The sequence below is a fragment of the Felis catus genome, chromosome B3, assembly GCF_018350175.1.
Source record: "Felis catus isolate Fca126 chromosome B3, F.catus_Fca126_mat1.0, whole genome shotgun sequence".
NCBI lineage: Eukaryota > Metazoa > Chordata > Mammalia > Carnivora > Felidae > Felis > Felis catus.
The window spans coordinates 99,530,045-99,549,097 of NC_058373.1; the positions used below are offsets into that span (position 1 = coordinate 99,530,045).

Consider the following 19,053-nt stretch of genomic DNA (forward strand, 5'->3'; position numbering starts at 1 on the left):
GCCTTACCTTCAGGCAGGCAAAATATTACGTCCATGTTTGAGATGAGGCACTAGAGATCCAAAAACGTAATGTCATTTCTTTGAGGTCACAGAGCCAGCCAGGCAGATTTTAGAGCAATACTCTCTTCCTTTTGATTCCCCGCCTTCCAGATGCTCTCTAACTAGACATCCTCTTCACTTTCAAGTAACTTTTGTACAACTTACAATTAATTTACACTGATGATCTATTTTTAATTTTCTTTTTTTAATTTTTTGAGGAACCTCCACACTGTTTTCCAGATTGGCTGCACCAGTTTGCATTCCCACCAACAGTGCAAGAGGGTTCCCGTTTCTCCACATCCTCTCCAGCTTCTATAGTCTCCTGATTTGTTTATTTTAGCCACTCTGACTGGCGTGAGGTGGTATCTGAGTGTGGTTTTGATTTGTATTTCCCTGATGAGGAGCAACATTGAGCAACTTTTCATGTGCCTGTTGGCCATCTGGATGTCTTCTTTAGAGAAGTGTCTATTCATGTTTTCTGCCCATTTCTTCACTGGATTATTTGTTTTTCAGGTGTGGAGTCTGGCGAGTTCTTTATAGATTTTGGATACTAGCCCTTTGTCCGATATGTCATTTGCAAATATCTTTACCCACTCTGTTGGTTGCCTTTTAGTTTTGTTGACTGTCTCCTTTGCTGTGCAGAAGCTTTTTATCTTCATAAGGTCCCAATAGTTCATTTTTGCTTTTAATTCCCTTGCCTTTGGAGATGTGTCAAGTAAGAAATTGCTGCGGCTGAAATCAGAGAGTTTTTTTCCTGCTTTCTCCTCTAGGATTTTGATGGTTCCCTGTCTCACATTCAGGTCCTTTATCCATTTTGAGTTTATTTTTGTGAATGGTGTAAGAAAGTGGTCTAGTTTCATTCTTCTGCATGTTGCTGTCCAGTTCTCCCAGCACCATTTGTTAAAGAGACTGTCTTGTTTCCATTGGATATTCTTTCCTGCTTTGTCAAAGATTAGTTGGCCATATTTTTGTGGGTCCAATTTTGGGTTCTCTATTCTATTCCATTGGTCTATGTGTCTGTTTTTGTGCCAATACCATGCTGTCTTGATGATTACAGCTTTATAGATCTACCCTATGACCCAGCAATAGCACTGCTAGGAATTTACCCAAGGGATACAGGAGTGCTGATGCATAGGGGCACTTGTACCCCTATGTTTATAGCAGCACTCTCAACAATAGCCAAATTATGGAAAGAGCCTAAACGTCCATGAACTGATGAATGGATAAAGAAATTGTGGTTTATATACACAATGGAATACTACGTGGCCATGAGAAAGAATGAAAAATGGCCGTTTGTAGCAACGTGGATGGAACTGGAGAGTGTTATGCTAAGTGAAATAAGTCATACAGAGAAAGAAAGGTACCATATGTTTTCACTCCTATGTGGATCCTGAGAAACTTAACAGAAGACCATGGGGGAGGGGAAGGGAAAAAAAAAAAAAAAAGCTAGAGACGGAGGGAGCCAAACAATAAGAGACTCTTAAAAAACTGAGAACAATCTGAGGGTTGAAGGGGGGCGGGAGGGGGGGAGGGTGGGTGATGGGTATTAAGGAGGGCACCTGTTGGGATGACCACTGGGTGTTTTATGGAATCCAATTTGACAATAAATTTCATATTTAAAAATATAAACAAACAAACAAACAAACAAACAAATAAATAAATAACACTGATGAGCAGTGAGCAAACCAGAAAGGTACACTGCTTAAAATCAGACTTTCTATGGCACTTTACATTTTTCTATGACTTTGGTGGGAAATTAATAATTAATCAGAGGCTAGGAACACTCATTTTTTTGCAGCTCTCACAAAGAAATGTCCTATAATTAAATGCTACTGGAACAGTCACAGGCACACAGAATGTGGATCTGGCCTATATCTCTTCTTGGAGCTCTCTTAAAAAGGAGGCATTCATATATACTGACATGGAAAACAATTCAAGTTGGTCATTTCTTGGGACTTCCTGTTTTGTTTTCATTTTATTTCTAATAAAACATCTCTCCCCAAATTGTTTCCTGAGGATGGTTTTGGTTCTTCCGTGATTCTGTCCAGACAACTGTCCTGGTCAGGCACCTTAATTTCAGTAAGAGGACCCTAATCTTACTGTTGACTTTACTGATTGCCAAAGATTTGGATCTGGTTTTAATTAGCAACTCAGAACATCTCGATTCCAAGTTTTGATAAATATTACAACTTTCAATTCTCTGTGGTACAAGACAGATCCAAAGTTCAGCTACAAAAATGGAACTTGACAAAGGCACATAATCCATCATTCTGCTGGAGATTAGAAATTTTGCCCTTGGCTCAAGCAGACTGTCCAGAAAACATGGCTGTACTGTTAGGCTTCCTTTCCTCCCTCAAGTCACTAGTCAGCCACAAGGCTACATTTTGAAATTATATTTTCAATTGAAAAATCTGAAAGAAACAGCCATCTAAATTCTGTATTCTATATAACCCTACTGAAGCAATGGCCCAGAATCTGAGTGGAGTCCTAGTCAAAGAAACATAGTCCAGCAACCAACAACTAATTTAAAAATAATGCAGACTCAGGGCACCTGGGTGGTTCAGTCAGTTAAGCGTCAGACTTCAGCTTGGGCCATGATCTCCTGGTTCATGAGTTCAAGCCCTGTGTCAGGCTCCGTGCTGGTAGCTCAGAGCCTGGATCCTGCTTCGGATTCTGTATCTCCCTCCCTCTCCCCTTCCCCCACACGTGCTCTGTCTCTGTCTCTCTCTCTCTCAAAACTAAAAACATAAAAAATTTTAAAAATAATGCACTCTTGTGTTTCTTAAACACAGCAAAGTTAATACACAGTTCATAGCAATATTTATTAAAATGTCATCTATAAGTTGGTTGACCTTGAAAAAAAAAAAAGCCAGCACTTTTAGCAGCAAAATAAGTTTATTTGGGAATACCAGAGAACTGCAATTTGGGACAAGCAAAGTATGGCAAACCACAGGTAAGAGTAGATAACCGGGGAGACTAACTTGCTTTTATGGAGGAAAGAAGGAAGTCAGGAGTGACTGCTTCCAAGAGTTCAGGTCACGGCTTTACTCTAGCTGAGTGAAGCAGTTTCTCACTGGCTGGAATGTTGCTGGACATGGAGAAATTCTTCTTCTCCTCCTGCTGGAGTATGAATGGTAGTGTGTTAAAGCTCCATTTTTAATCAGGTTTTATCTTCACAAGTTCATTATCATTTTTTAATGGTCATGTATTTTTGGGAGGGGGGGTGGGGAGGGGTAGAGAAAGAGGGAGACAGAGGATCCCAAGCAGGCTCTGCGCTGACAGCACAGAGCCCAATGTGAGGCTCCAACTCATTAATGATGACCTGAGACCAAAGTCAGACACTTAACCAACCTGCGTCACCCAGGTGCCCCACAAGTACATTATCTTGATTGCAATGATAATTTCATGACTGTCTACACATATAAAAACTCATCAAATAGTACACATTAAATATGTACAGTTTATTGTATGTCAGTTATACCTCAATGAAGCTGTAAAAAGTAATAAAACTACTGGAAAAAATGCCATCTGTGATCAACCTTCTTACCCTGTAGTTCCCACCAATTCTCTCAACTCCTAAATCTCTAGGGAAATTCCTGACTTGTCCTATCCTGCCCACCCATTATTCTTCACAATCCTACCCCCTTTCCTATCAATTCTTCATCATGAAGCCTCAGAAGAACTGATCTACCAAAGGCAGGACACCACTTAGACAACAGGCGAGAAGGAAGAAAACAGATTAGCTAAAGCCAGACTCCTCCTTGGAAAGCAGTAGAGGCATGAGGAGAGGCTAGGAACACTCGTATTTTTTTTGCAGCCCTCACAAAGCATTTTGTTCTCTTTGTGTTTCTTTCATGCCTCATGGCTTCTGCAAGCCAAAACTCCTCCAAAACTCCTTAAAGAGTTTCTCTCCCAATCTTAACTCACACATATCTTGGCTCCCATCCTTCTCCCTTTCCTCCTAATTAGTCATCAACAAAATCCAAGGGGAAAAAAGTCTGCAAAGGCAGAACTGTCTTTAAACAGTAGAGAAGGAGAAGAAACTTAGTGAGCAAAACCAAAGCAGAGAGAGGGAAAGGCTGGCATTAATTATTTATAATTAATAAATTTCACCATCACCAATCCCTGTAGGGATTAAACAAGAGAGTACATCATCTGTTACATCACTGTGTCCTCTTTCTGTGAACACAGGAAAACATTTACATGTATCAAGAAAAGCTGTGTTCCCACCAAACAGTAGATTTATCTTCATGGATATTGAAAATCCTCCTCTGTACCTACACAGGTCATTCAGAAGTCTACAGCCACGTTTACACTATAATCTTAGTAACATGCAGTGTAGTGTCTTTAGCATGCAAACCTATCTGCTAATATCATATCTGGTATTTTCTATGTCTATTTATCTATTTATTCTCTATGCAATTTTATAAATGGCTTCAGATCCATTGTGGAATGAGGTGATGTGCTGAATGAATGAATGAATGAATGAATGAATGAAAACACATAACTTTCCTTCTAGTTCCTCCTTTACAAGGTTACACATGCCGTTTCCCTTGCCTTTTACATTTCAGCTCCACTGTATTCTAAACCCATTCCTGTCCTGGGTTCTCTTCTTTCTCTCAGTGACCTAGGGTCTCAGTTAGACATCATCTTCAGCCTTTTCTGTGCTTTCTCTCTCAGGCAGTCACTAAAACCTGTCAGTTCTCACTTCATTTACTGCTGCACATCATTCCCCCTTACCATTCTCAAGGAAAAATTCTTGTTCAGGTCCTCGTTACCTCATTCCTAGACTATTGCAATATTTTCCTAACTAATCTCCTTGGCTGCAGAACTTCTCCACTCCAAATCATCCTACAGATGCTGGATCATTATTCCTAAATGCATAGAAACTCTCTTGCCTTTCCTAAATGTAAACCACCAATTAATACTTTATAAAAAAATATATATGTGAAGATTCTTTTAAATCTAAGCTATCTTTGAGGCTTTCTAGATGGTCTCTAGGTAACTAAAAAGATTTATCCAGTTATCTTATAAAAGATGGTCCCTAGGTAATGAAAAAGATTTATCCCCTCACCCTATTATTATAAAATAATAAGGTATGTTTCATGCTCTTTATATTTTAATTAGCTCTATCAGCTATATGAGTCACTGAAATAATTGTGTCAATGCCTGCTTTCTGAATCCAGATGCCAAATGAGCCTTTCCTTTATTAGGCAAAAAACAGACTAACTCTCTATTTTGGCCATTTTGACCGACACTAACCCTTTCTCACAATTTGTGCATAAAGGACAATGTTATATTTTAAGAGTACTTATTCAAAACTAGGAGTTTATCATAAACCCATTGCTTATGTTTCTCTTGACCCCTCATCTAAGGCTTCTCCACCTCGTTTATCTGCTGGAAGCAACCCAACCATAAGCAGCACTTTAGCCAGTTGATTACCACCTATTAAATTCTTGTGTTGCCTGCTTCCAACACACTAGTTAAATGCTGCTTTGATCTGAACCCAATAACCCTCCCTTCCATTCCTTTTTTTTTTTTTAATTAAAAAATTTTTAAAGAAATCTCTTTACCCAACATGGGGCTCGAACTCACAATCGCAAGATCAAGAGTCACATGCTCTATAGACTGAGCCAGCCAGGCACCCTACCCCTACCCCTTTGCCTTCCCCTTCCCCTCCCTTCCCTTCCCTTTTTGAGAGAGAATCCCAAACAGGCTCCACACTCAGCACAGACCCTGATTCAAAGCTAAATCACATGACCAGGAGATAAGGACAGATTTCGATCACTTGAAATCAAGAGTCAGACACTTAAAGAACTGAGTCACCCAGGCATATCACCCCATTCCCTTTCGAACATAAGCAAATCTCATGACATCACATTTTCTGTTCTGATTTGATGTTTAACCCTCATGACAATGATACATTTGGTGATTGCTCACATCTTAAAAATAATCAGTGTAGGGCCCCTGAGTGGCTTAGTTGGTTAAGCATCTGACTTCAGCTCAGGTCCTGATCTCAAGGTTTGTGAATTTAAGCCTCGCATCGGGCTCTGTGCTGACAACTCAGAGCCTGGAGTCTGCTTCAGATTCTGCGTCTCCCTCTCTCTCTGCCCCTCTCCCGCTCAACTCTGTCATTCCCTCTTAAGAAATAAATAAACATTAAAAAAATTTTTTTAAAGAAAAAAAAGAACAATCAATGTACACTTTGTTGTATGAGTATACAACACTTTGTGTTATATGAGCAATAGATTCTAGCTATTCTGTTACCAATAGCTCATTCTTCTCAGACAGCTCTAACATGAGTATGCCACACTTAAGACAGGTCTAAGTTGATGTTTTTCATGATTTTGATATGTTATTTTTAAGAAGGAGGGGTTTCTAACCTCTTTGGAAACTTCAATCAAACATTAAAAAAATAAATTAATGTCTACTTATTGGGAACAATTTAATATCTAAAGGAAATTAATTTTAAAGTTAAAATATTTGAGGGAATATTTAAAGAAATATGTCACTGACATACCACTCCTAAAACTCTAAGAACATAAAATGAGCTAATGGTATTTGACAATAAAAACTGTTCCAGTTTTCCATTTTCATGGAATCTGTCAGAATCCCCATAAATTTGCAATGTATAAAATTGTTGCATAAAGCCCTGTGAGATTCAGCTTGACTCTTTTCCTGGCAGATTGCATTTGGCCTTGTCAGATATGATCAGGTAGATATGTGATCACAGGTCCAACAGATGTGAGCTGCCATTCCAAAAGGTACATAGTTGAAATTATCACTACATGATATAGATTTAGGAGATCAAATATATTCAAACAGACCCCAATGAAAGTCAGCCTTGAAACTACACTGAGTTCAAGCCACACACTGGGCATAAAGCTTACTTGAGAAAAAAAAAATGCAATGCAATACATTTTGAGGTGCTTGGCTGGCTCAGTCTGTAGAGCACTAGACTCTTGATCTCAGGGTTGTGAGGTCAAGGCCCACATTGGGTGTGGAGCCTGCTTTAAAAAAATAAAATAAAAAAAAATACACTGAAAAGGGGTATTTCAGGTATTCTTAACCACAAATATTGTTCTCAAGTTCCAAGACATATATTGTAGACACATGTGGGCCAGCAAACATACTTACAATCTGTATCCTATAGTCTAGACCACTGTGTATCTGCCCAAGACTCACTAAAAGTCCTCCAGAAGCAAGACAACTTCTGGAAGCCATCAGCTTACCTCCCAATCCTCTATGGATGAAGAAGTTGACATCAAGTATAGATAGTTTCCTCTCAACACTTTGGATGAACATCCATGATTGGGTCAAAGGATTTATCAATCAACTTAAGACTTATTGTTTGTCTCTCCTTTATTTCTTTCCTTTTGGGTTGATCTGTTTTGCTCTCTTCTCAACTACTTTCTTTCCCGTAAAATTCTCTAAACTAAATTTGCCTTTCGCAAAGAATTGCAGTGACCACCCAGTTTTCTAAATATTAAGTTAATCTATAGCTTCAAAATTCACTAAAATATATATATTTTTAACTTTGATACATCTCTATATTTCAGTGGGATTCAAGACCCCAACCAATTAGCTGCTGTTACAGATATTTTTCAGAACTTCAAAGGGATGCAAGGACATCAGAAAATAAGGAGACAGTGACCAATTAGGTAAATTGGTCCAAATTATTTTTCCATAAAACTATGCAGGAATAACTGCATGATTTCCTCTTAATTCTCCCAGGGATTTTGTTCTCTACAATTAGACCAGTTAAGATCAGACTGTTATTAGTACCTATTCTCATTAAACAGCACCTCAATGGATATCCTTGAGTCTATTCTTTTAAATGTTTATTGTTTATTTTGAGAGAGAGAAAGTTTGACCATATGCTAGTAGGGGAGGGGGAGTGGCAAAAAGAGAGGGAGAGAGAGAATCCCAAGCAGGCTCCACACTGTCAACACAGAGCCTGATGCAGGGCTTGAACCCATAAACCATGAGATCATGACCTAAGATGAAACTAAGAGTCAGATGTTTAACCAACTGAGCCACCCAGGTGCCCCACCTGGAGTCTATTTTTGAATAATGAAACAGCCTTCTTGTCTTTAACATACTAAAATGTAATCTATTTTCTCGACATGGTAATATGGCCTTTCCAAGCATTTAAACCCATTCAACCATTTACTTACATCTTGAGAGCTTTACAAGATAACTTTCCAAGAGTTATCCAATACAGATTTTGTTGGCTTATACAAGGATTCCTGAACTATAATGTAAGATTCATAATTTATGTCTGATAACGGCCCCAAAATAAAATAAGAAAACTCAATCTTGAGTTGCTTAAGAGGCTAATATAAATTTATTGGTTAAAATAGTCCTAAATAATAAAATTGCCCTAGTCTATTTCCTAGTCAGCCAAGATAAAGTCTCATAATATTTAATGCATTTTTCTATAACTGGATAAATACATCAAAAAAGACAAAATAATCAGTAAAGGGGATAACAGTCACTCGGGTAATTAAAACTTATCAAACCAATCCTGTGAGACTGACTCTTCTGATTAGGCTTAGACTGACTAAAAACTGAATGCAAAACAGATTCCAATTTTTTTTCATATTTGTAATTATCCTCATACATGTTTACCTTGTTCCACTCTTAACTGTTGACACTGCCCCAGAAAGACACACAGGCCCTTGAGAAAACTGATTCTTTAGGAGTTTGCTTTGAGAAAATTGTGTTCTTGCTTGTTTACTGTCTTTCTCTTCCATTAGAAACATAAGTTCCATGGGGCGCCTGGGTTGCTCAGTTGGTTAAGCATCTGACTTCGGCTCAGGTCATGATCTCATGGTTTGTGGGTTCAAGCCCTGTGTCGGGCTCTGTGCTGACAGCTCAGAGCCTGGAGCCTACTTCGGATTCTGTGTCTCCCTCTCTCTCAGCCCCTTCCCGACTAGTTCTCTCTTTCCCTCTCTCTTTCTCTCTCTCAAAAATAAACATTAAAAATTTTTAAAAAGAAAAAAGAAACAGAAGTTCCAGGGGAAGAGGGTTTGTCTTTGTCTTATTCACCACTATGCCCTCAGTGCCTAGGTGTAATAGTGCCTGGCACGCAACAGATGGTCAAAAAGAATTTGCTGAATAAATAGGTTTCCCTCTTCTGCACGGATGGAGGACGATACAGAAGTATTCTCCACACTGGGAAGAACAGCCCAGCTGCATCTTCGTAGTGACCACATGTATAGTCTGCCATTAGTCAGGCAGAGCAAGCAGTGTTCCACTCTCAGCAGCACCTGTCAGAACCAGGAGCTCAGGACCTTGGCTTTGTCACCCACTGTAACTTCAATAACCAAGACTGGGTCTTGGATACAATTGTGCATCTCTGGAAATCCCAAGATTTATTTGGGGAGAAAGACATCGGAAGACATTGGCCCTCTGGTAATCACCTGCCATCATGATGTGGATATGTATGTTAATGGAATCATAGTTGTGTTTACCAGCTTTAGACACTGGGATTCCACTTCTATTTCCCACTTTGAATATGTATAATCAGCCTCCTTGACTCAATTATAAATTTCTCAAAGGCAGGCATTTAATATGAATGAGGAGTTTTATTGATTGTTGAGGGAATGAGAATAGCCCTTGCAGGTTTAAATCAAGAGAAAGAAAGAACAATTAAAAGCAGGTCAAGACCTATCTTATCCTATGCTCTTCTCATAAGAGCTCAGAAAATATTTTTTTTCTTTTTTAAGAAAGAGCACAAATGGGGAAGAGGGGTGCAGGGAGAGAGGCAGAGAATCCCAAACAGGATCCATTCAGCATGGAGCCCGATGCAAGGCTCAATCTCACAGTCATGAGCTGACCTGAGCTGAAACTGAGTCAGACACTTAACCCAGGTGCCCCCAAAATAATTTTAAAACCATATGATATAGGAAGATGCAGCAGCAAGGAGGTTGACTGAGGTAATATAATTCAACATCCAATGTGATCTGGTGGTGGTATCTGCTCATTATCTTTCAGAATAGCCAAAGACAAGCTTCTTTTTCCTGCTTGTTATTCAGAGACAGTAGCCTAAAAAGAACTTGACAAGAGTAATGGATCAAACTTGATTTAGCTGCTGACTTCTTGTGTGATCCTAATTTCAATATTTAACTTCTTTCCAACTGTATTTCCTCTTCTGCCAAACAAGGATATTTGGCTGTGTCACACAGAGTTGTTATAAAAGATCATAATATAGAAAGGCATTTAGAATGTAAACTACTCTATATTAAAATGTTCTAGCATCCCTTCAGTCATTGAATGCATTCTAAGCAGTATTATGTTGTGGGCCATTTGCTATCACTGAAAAAAAACAGATGGTCCTCTATGTTACAAATGTATACAGATGACAAGGTCATTGTTTTGCAAAAATACATTGAAAGCAAAGAATCCTCTGCATAAAGTATTACTAAGAGGGAAGCCATTATTTCAGCCCAGAAAGACTCAGCTACAATTTCCGCAGGATTTCCAAAAGTGGAAGAGAAATCAGCATACTGGGATTATTGAAAGCTACATCTGGCTCAGGCAAGCAGCTTACCTGTTTGCTTTTATTTTGACTCCTGGCTCAGAGCAGACAGTATTCTTGCCACCGATGCCTACAGACCGATATTACTCAGTTACTGTCAGCATCTAGCTGATGCAGAAACATCATAAGGGAAGCATTTCTACAGAGTTGGTTAAAAATGTAATGGATTGGGGTGCCTGTCTGGTTCAGTAAAAAGTGCACATGACTCTAGATCTCAGGGTCATGAGTTCGAGTCCCACACTGAGTGTAGAAATTACATACACACTACTTACATAAATATTTTGAAAACTGAATGGATTAATCAATGAATGTCAGAAAATTTTTGTAAATAAGACATATGCACAGGACATAAGATATAAAGATTTGAAAAAGTTTGGAATTCCAAAAAGTTTCAAGTATTTCCTGTTTTTATTATTATCATCAAGCAGTACAGTTTGGTGTTTGGTAAATACAAGTCTAATTAAGAAAAAGACACAATTTGGGACTGCTGGGTGACTCAGCTGGTTGAGAGTCTGACTTTGGCTCAGGTCATGATCTTGAGGTTTGTGGGTTCAAGCCCCACCCTGGGCTCTGTGCTGAGAGCTCAGAGCCTGGATCCTGCTTAGGATTCTGTGTCTCTCTCCCCCTCATGCTCTGTCTCTCAAAAAATGAACATTAAAAAAAAAAAGACACAATTTTATTTTCTGGTTAGAGAAGTACAGGGAAGCCATGAGGCATAATTTGAGAATCGGAGAATAAGGAGTGTCAGGCAGATGTTAAATAGTAAACACTTAGAAGGTTTTCTGTTTTGTCTTAAAAGATTTTGCAGATGAATATTCTGTTTTCACCTCACATAGTCTAAGGTTTGAGCTCTTTTAAATCAACAGACAGCGTCTCTGCCTGAGTTCTTCGTTGCTGCAAGTTGAGCAAATATTCCATCCCCTCTTAAGAAAATGAAAAACAGCTATGTAGCATTATTCTCTTGACTACTGTTGAAATATACAATGCAACTGTATATCTATATAACAATATGTTAAAACTACACAGCACCTGCTTGAGAATGTCCTCTAAGTGGGTGCATTTTCTGATGAGAAGATGCCATGGTATGAGAAAAAGGTGCTCCTCTTACTGATGAATTCTGCCTGATCCAGAGCAGTTGGGCAAGCTCCCATTGGCTTCCTTGGCTGCAACCCTTTTTGCAGTGCACAAACCTTACAACTGTATAGAATAATTCATCAGTACTCAAAGATAATCATTATCACAGGTTGGCTTCCTGGAAACAACACTGTCCCACATCTGTCTGTGTTTTAGAATTTACAAAGCCCTTTTAATATTATCTTAATTTCTTCAAGAATCACTAAAGGAGATATTAACTTCTATTACTTAGATAAAGAAGCTTAGATAGGTTAAAGTACATGACTAGTAAGTGACAAGACTGGGCATTACAGAACAAGCCTTTTATTTCACAATGTCCTTGCTCTAACAGCACCAGATCTGTTCCTTCTTTTTTTTTTTTTTTAATTTTTTTTTAACGTTTATTTATTTTTGAGACAGAGAGAGAGAGAGACAGAGCATGAACGGGGGAGGGGCAGAGAGAGAGGGAGACACAGAATCGGAAGCAGGCTCCAGGCTCTGAGACATCAGCCCAGAGCCCGACGTGGGGCTCGAACTCACGGACTGCGAGATCGTGACCTGAGCTGAAGTCAGACGCTTAACCAACTGAGCCACCCAGGCGCCCCAGATCTGTTCCTTCTTTATTCTTGTTTAAACACATCAGATTTTTTGACCATTTTTGATACATCTGTTTCCTCTGCACTTAAAAGCATCTTTGTAGAACCCTCAGTCCCATGTCTTTCTAGAGCTTGGAGACCCAAAATCCAGACACCATAATATAGATCAAGTCACTTGTCAAGAGCCTTGATGGACTGAGTGTGTTGTGAGGGGATCCAAAGCACCAAAAAGTGCAGCCCCAAGGCTTGAGTCAAGTATTGATCTCAGATGGATAAGTATTCATTGTTATTAAACCTTACCTGTGTTTGCTTCTCTTGAGAACACAGCACTACTATTTAACACTATAATTTGACATCGTTCATCAGATTGTTAATGCCATAACCTCAGGCTTTCCTTATTTTGTACCTGTAGCATTTCATTTTGGATCCTCAATGCCCACTTCAACTTGATCACTTATTGTATTCATTTTTAATATTTTTCCTGTATTTGATTAACAAGTATTTTCTCCTCCTGCCTGGTTTAGCAGCACTACAAATTTAGCTAACATACACTTTTAGCTACAAATTTAGCTAACTACAAATTTAGCTAACATTGATAGGACCCCTCTCAAAAGTGTTCAATTGGGTAAGACAAGGTCTCTAAATGCATTAGGGCAGGAGTCCACAAACTTTTTTCTATAAAATGCCTGAGAGTGAACATTTTAGATTTTGCAGGCCCTATGGTTTCTGTTGCAACTAATCTACTCTGCCATTATAGCACAAAACCAGCCATAGATAATACATAAGCAAACAGGCATGACTGTGTTCCAATACAGCTTGTTTTATGGACACTAAAATTTGAATTTCATAAAATTTTAACATGTCACAAAGTACTATTTTCCTTTCAAGTTTTCTTCTGGCCATTTAAACATCCAAAAACCATTCTTAGCTCACAGACTGTACAAAAGCAGGCTATGACAGGGTGAGGTTTGGTAGCCTTGACACAGAGATCAATACTTATATATCTGTTAGGGGGTTAATATGTGAAATATATAAAGAACCCATACAATTCATTAGCAAAAAACCCCAATCTGATTAAAAAATGGGCAGAGGAACTGAATATTTTTCTTTTTTTTTAATTTTTTTTTTTTATTTTTAAAAAAAAAATTTTTTTTCAACGTTTATTTATTTTTGGGACAGAGAGAGACAGAGCATGAACGGGGGAGGGGCAGAGAGAGAGGGAGACAGAATCGGAAACAGGCTCCAGGCTCCGAGCCATCAGCCCAGAGCCCGACGCGGGGCTCGAACTCACGGACCGGGAGATCGTGACCTGGCTGAAGTCGGACGCTTAACCGACTGCGCCACCCAGGCGCCCCGGAACTGAATATTTTTCTAAAGAAGTCACACAGATGGCCAACAGACACATGAAAAAGTGCTCAATATCATTAATCATCAGGGAAATACAAATCAAAACCACAATGAGATGTCACCTCACACCTGTTAGAATGGCCATCATCTAAAAGACAAGATATGGGGCACCTGGATGGCTCAGTAGGTTAAGTGTCTGACTTTGGCTCAGGTCATGATCTAATGGCTCGTGAGTTCAAGCCCCGCCATTGGGCTCAGTGCTGACAGCTCAGAGCCTGGAGCCTGCTTCAGATTCTGTGTCTTCCGCTCTCTCTCTGCCTCTCCTCCCACTCGTGCTCTCTCTCTCTCTCTCTCAAAAATAAACATTTAAAAAATTTTTTAATAATTAAAAAAAAGATAAGATATAGTGAGCATTACCAGGGATGTAAAGAAAAGGGAACTCTCAGGCACTTTTGGTGGGAATGTAAATTGGTGTGGCCACTATAGAAAACTATATGAAGGACTCTCAAAAAAATTAAAAACAGAACTATCAATTGATCTAGCAATTCCACTTCTGGGTACTTATCCAAAGGAAATGAAATCACTATGTTGAACAGATATCTGCATCCCCCTGTTCCTTGCAGTATTATTTACATTAGCCAAGATAGAAACAACCTAAGTGTCCACTGACAGATAAATAGACAAAGAAAATGTGGGGATACTTGGGTGGCTCACTTGGTTAAGTGTCTGACTCTTGATTTCAGCTCAGGTCATGATTTCAGGGTTCGTGAGATCAAGCCCACGTCCAGCTCCCTGCTGATTGCACGAGGCCTGCTTGGGATTCTCTCTCTCCCTCTCTCTGCCCCTCCCCAATTCGGGCACATGCACTCTCTCTCTCTCTCTCTCCCTTTCTCAAAGTAAATAAATAAACCTTTTTAAATTTTTTTAAATGTTTTATTTATTTGAGAGAGAGAGAGAGAGAGAGAGAGAGGAAGCATGAGCAGGGAGGGACAGATTGAGAGGGAGACAGAATCTGAAGCCGGCTCCAGGCTCTGAGCTGTCAGCACAGAGCCCGACATGGGACTCAAACTCACAAGTGGGGAGATCCTGACCTGAGCCAAAGTTGGACATTTAACTGACTGGGCCACCAGGCGCCCCAATGAACCTTTTTTTAAAGGAAAATGTGGTGTACAAACACACACACACACACACACACACACACACACACACACAGTATTATTTGGGCATAAAACAGAAGGAAATTCTGCCATTTGCTACAACATAGATAGACCTTGAGGGCATTACGCTAAGTGAAATAACTCAGACAAAGACATATACTAAATGATCTCACATACATCTAAAATCTAGCAGAACCAGCTCATAAAGACAGAAAATAGACTGGGGGCTTCCAGAGGCAAGTGTGGGTGGGGTGGATGAAGGTGGTCAAAAGATGTAAACTTCTAGGTATAAGACGAATAAGTTCTGGGGATATAAACTACAGCATGGTGACTAAAGTTAACAAAACCGTATAATATATATGAAAATGGCTAATAGAGTAGACCTTAAAAGTTCGTATCACAAGAAAAAAATTTTAACTATGTGAGGTGATAGATACCACAGTACGCCTGATAAAGAATTCAAAGTAACGGTCAAAGTAACTAAACTTACTGTGTGGTGATCATTTCACAATGTATACACATATCAAATCATCATGCTATAGTCCTAAAACTAATACAATGTTACATGTCAATTACATTTCAATAAAAACAGAAAAAAAGAAAAATAAGTCTACTATCTTCCTTAAATATTCTATTAATTTTATACACAGGTATAATCCAGATGATACGTTCTTATGAAAATCATCTGGAATTGAAATTTAAATATATAAAAATATGTTATAAATTTCAGATGCCCAAGGTAACTGAGTCTATTCTAAACAATATCATTTATACACTGATAAATATCACATATATATAGATAGTCATCATGTATTGAAGAACCATTTGTGAACTATTACTGTGAACTTAAATAAAGGACACATGAAAAAGCAAGATGCAGTCCTTTTAGGGAATTAACACTTTAGTGGCAGAAGCTTATGTTAGAAATAAATACATAAATATATACTAAAATATATATGTGTGTACGTGTGTGCGTATATATCTCTCTCTCTCAAGAGGGTAGGAGGGGCAGAGTCACTGTTGGGAACCAAACCCCTCGCAAGACTAATCACAAAGAGGAGGGACAGCACAAGAAGGGAGAAGAGCAGACCCACACAAGGCACACCAGGCACAGGGGACCTGCCTGCACTGGGAAGATGAGTCCCCATAATATTTTGGCTTTGAAAACCAGTGGGGCTTAATTTTGTGAATTTTTGCCATCAGTAGGGCTTAACTCTGGGTACTTTAAAACTCAGCAGGCTTAGTTTAGGGACAGGCAGAGGATGATACAAAACTGAGTCCCACCCTTACAGAGCCACAATAACAAACAGCCCCTTGGGATACAGCATAGAAGCAGCAGTTTGAAAAGCACGTGGGGTATATGAGAAGATTTATTTACTAATCTCAGAACATGCGCTGGAGGGGCAGGAATATTTAGGAGACTTCTCCAAGAACAAGTGCTGGCAGATGCCGTTTCTCTTCACATCCCCACCAATCCCCACCCCCTCGCCCAGACAGCAGGACATTTAGGGGAAACACTGTGATCACTGTCCGCCCAACTCCATAACACTAGGCAAACTGCCCCCACATTCTCCTGCAAACCCACCCCCGTCCAACGTGCTCCACTAGTAGGCATCCCTCCAAATCAGCTCCTGCCTCAACACACACTGCAGGCATCCCCGGCAGGGACCAGTGCCACTCCAAAGTGACTCCTACACTGGAGAGAGGGAAAGATAACTACACAGACCAGTGCACCCATAGTCCCAACAGCCAAACCTTATGATAACCTGCAGTGCAGAGCGAATACCCTGCAGATCAGTGCATCTGCAGCCCTGGACTGGGGGCAAGCATGTGATCTGACTGCTGGCCCAACCACCCATGAAAGCCTCACAGAGGACAATGTAGGGAGAGTGCCCTACAGGTTGGTGTGACTACAGCTAAGGGGCCGAAGGCAGGCTTCTGGTCTGACAGCTGATACTACCAACTACAAACCAACAACAGTTGCAGACTGGCCCCTTAACAACACAGGCACCAAACCCTTCCTGTACCCACAGTAGGCAAAGTGGACCACTGCAGCCAACTGGACTGAAGGCAAATGCAACTCAGATAAAACAGTGTGGCACATGTAGTCTAATAGGAGACACTCCTAAAGCACCTGGTCCCAGTGGACAGGATGCATTGGGCTACACGGCCCTCTTCTTCATAAGACCACTACTTTCAAGAGCAGGAGATATAACTGACTTTCCTAATACATAGAAATATACACAGAGTTAGACAAAATGAGGAGACAGAGGAATATGCCCCAGATAAAAGAAGAGAACAGAACAAAAATCACAGCAAAAGAGCTAAGTGAAATGGAGATAGGCAGTATGCCTGGTAAAGAATTCAAAGTAACAGTCACACAGACATTCACTGGACTCGAGAAAAGAATGGAGGACTTCAGTGAGACCCTCAACAAACAGAGAGAAAACATAAAAAAAGAACCAGTCAGAGACAAAGAACTCAATAACTGAAATAAAAAATATAGGAGAGGGAATCAATAGCAGATTAGAGGAGGCAGAGGAATGGATCAATGACTTGGAAGACAAAGTAATGAAAAGAGGCCAAGCTGAATAGTAAGTAAATAAATTAAATAAACAAATAAATAAATAAATAAAATAAAAAATGAGAATAGGTTAAGGGAACCCAACAACATCATCAAGCATAATAATATTTACCTTACAGGGATCCCAGAAGAAGACAGAGAAAAGGGGGCAGAAAATGTATTTGAAGAAACAACAGCGGAAAACTTCCCAAATCTGGGAACAGAAACAGACATCCAAATCTAGGAGGCATGGAGAACTCCCAACAAAATCAACCCAAGGAGGTCCACATCAAGACACATTGTAATTAAAATGGCAAATGATAGTGAAAAGAGAATTTTTAAAGCAGCAAGAGAAAAAGAAAACAGTTACATACAAGGGACCCCCCCCCCCACACACACACACACAAGGCTGTCAGCTGATATTTTGGCAGAAACTTTGCAGGCCTGAAGGGAGTGGCATGATATGTTCAAAGTGCTGGGGGGAAAAAAAAAAACCTGCAACCACAAATAGACTATCCAGCAAGGTTATCATTCAGAATAGAAGGAGAGACAGAAAGTTTCCCAGATAAACAAAAACTAAAGGAATTCATGATCACTAAACCAGCCTTATAAGAAATGTTAAAGAAAATTCTTTGAATGGAAAGAAAATGCCATAGTCAGGAGTAAGAAAATTAGGAAAGGGATAAAAGTTCACAGGTACATGCAAACATAGAATAAAAGTAGTAGATGAATCACTTGTAAAATCAGTATGGGAGTTAAAGCACAAAAACAGTAAATCAATTATATCTACAAAATTCAGTCAAGGCATTCATAAAATAAAATGATGTAAAGTATCAAATCATATACATAAAACATGGGGAGGGGAGTAAAAATTTAGTGCTTTTTAGAATGGATTTGGACTTAAGTGACCATCAATTTAACATAGACTGCTATGTGCATAAGATGTTATATATGAACCTAATGATAACCACAAATCAAAAAGCTGTAATAGATACACAAAAAATAAAGAGAAAGGAACCCAAGCTTAACACTAAAGAAAGCCATCAAAAAGCAAGGGAAAAGACGGGGCGCCTGGGTGGCGCAGTCGGTTAAGCGTCCGACTTCAGCCAGGTCACGATCTCACGGTCCGTGAGTTCGAGCCCCGCGTCGGGCTCTGGGCTGATGGCTCAGAGCCTGGAGCCTGTTTCTGATTCTGTGTCTCCCTCTCTCTCTGCCCCTCCCCCGTTCATGCTCTGTCTCTCTCTGTCCCAAAAATAAATAAACGTTGGAAAAAAAAAAGTTAAAAAAAAAAAAAGCAAGGGAAAGAGCAAGAGAAGAAGAAAGGAACAGAGAATAACTACAAAAACAACCGTAAAACAAGTAACAAATGGCAAAAAAGCATATACCTATCGATATTACTTTTGGTGTAAATGGACTAAATGCTCCAATCAAAAGACATAGGGTACTGAATGATAAAAAATCTAAGACCTGTTTATATACTGTCTATAAGAGATTCACTTCAGACCTAAAGACACATGCAGACTGAAAGTGAAGGATGGAAGAACATTCACCATGTAAATGAATGTGAAAAGAAAGCTGGGGTAGTAATACTTGTGTCAGCCAAAACAGACTTTAAAACAAAGACTATAACAAGAGACAAAGAAGGACACTACACAATGATAAAGGGAACAATCCAACAAGAGTATAACAATTGTA

General features: G+C 39.5%; 1 long non-coding RNA gene across 1 annotated transcript in view; it reads right to left on the reverse strand.

Annotated features, from left to right (window-relative positions):
• Window positions 1–2,915: 2,915 nt before the first annotated feature.
• The window catches only part of LOC123386079, a 29,778-nt gene continuing 13,640 nt past the window's right edge, over window positions 2,916–19,053 (reverse strand). Inside the window, exon 3 of the long non-coding RNA XR_006599594.1 lies at window positions 2,916–3,159. This is a non-coding gene — a long non-coding RNA (uncharacterized LOC123386079). The remainder of the gene's footprint in view (window positions 3,160–19,053) is intronic.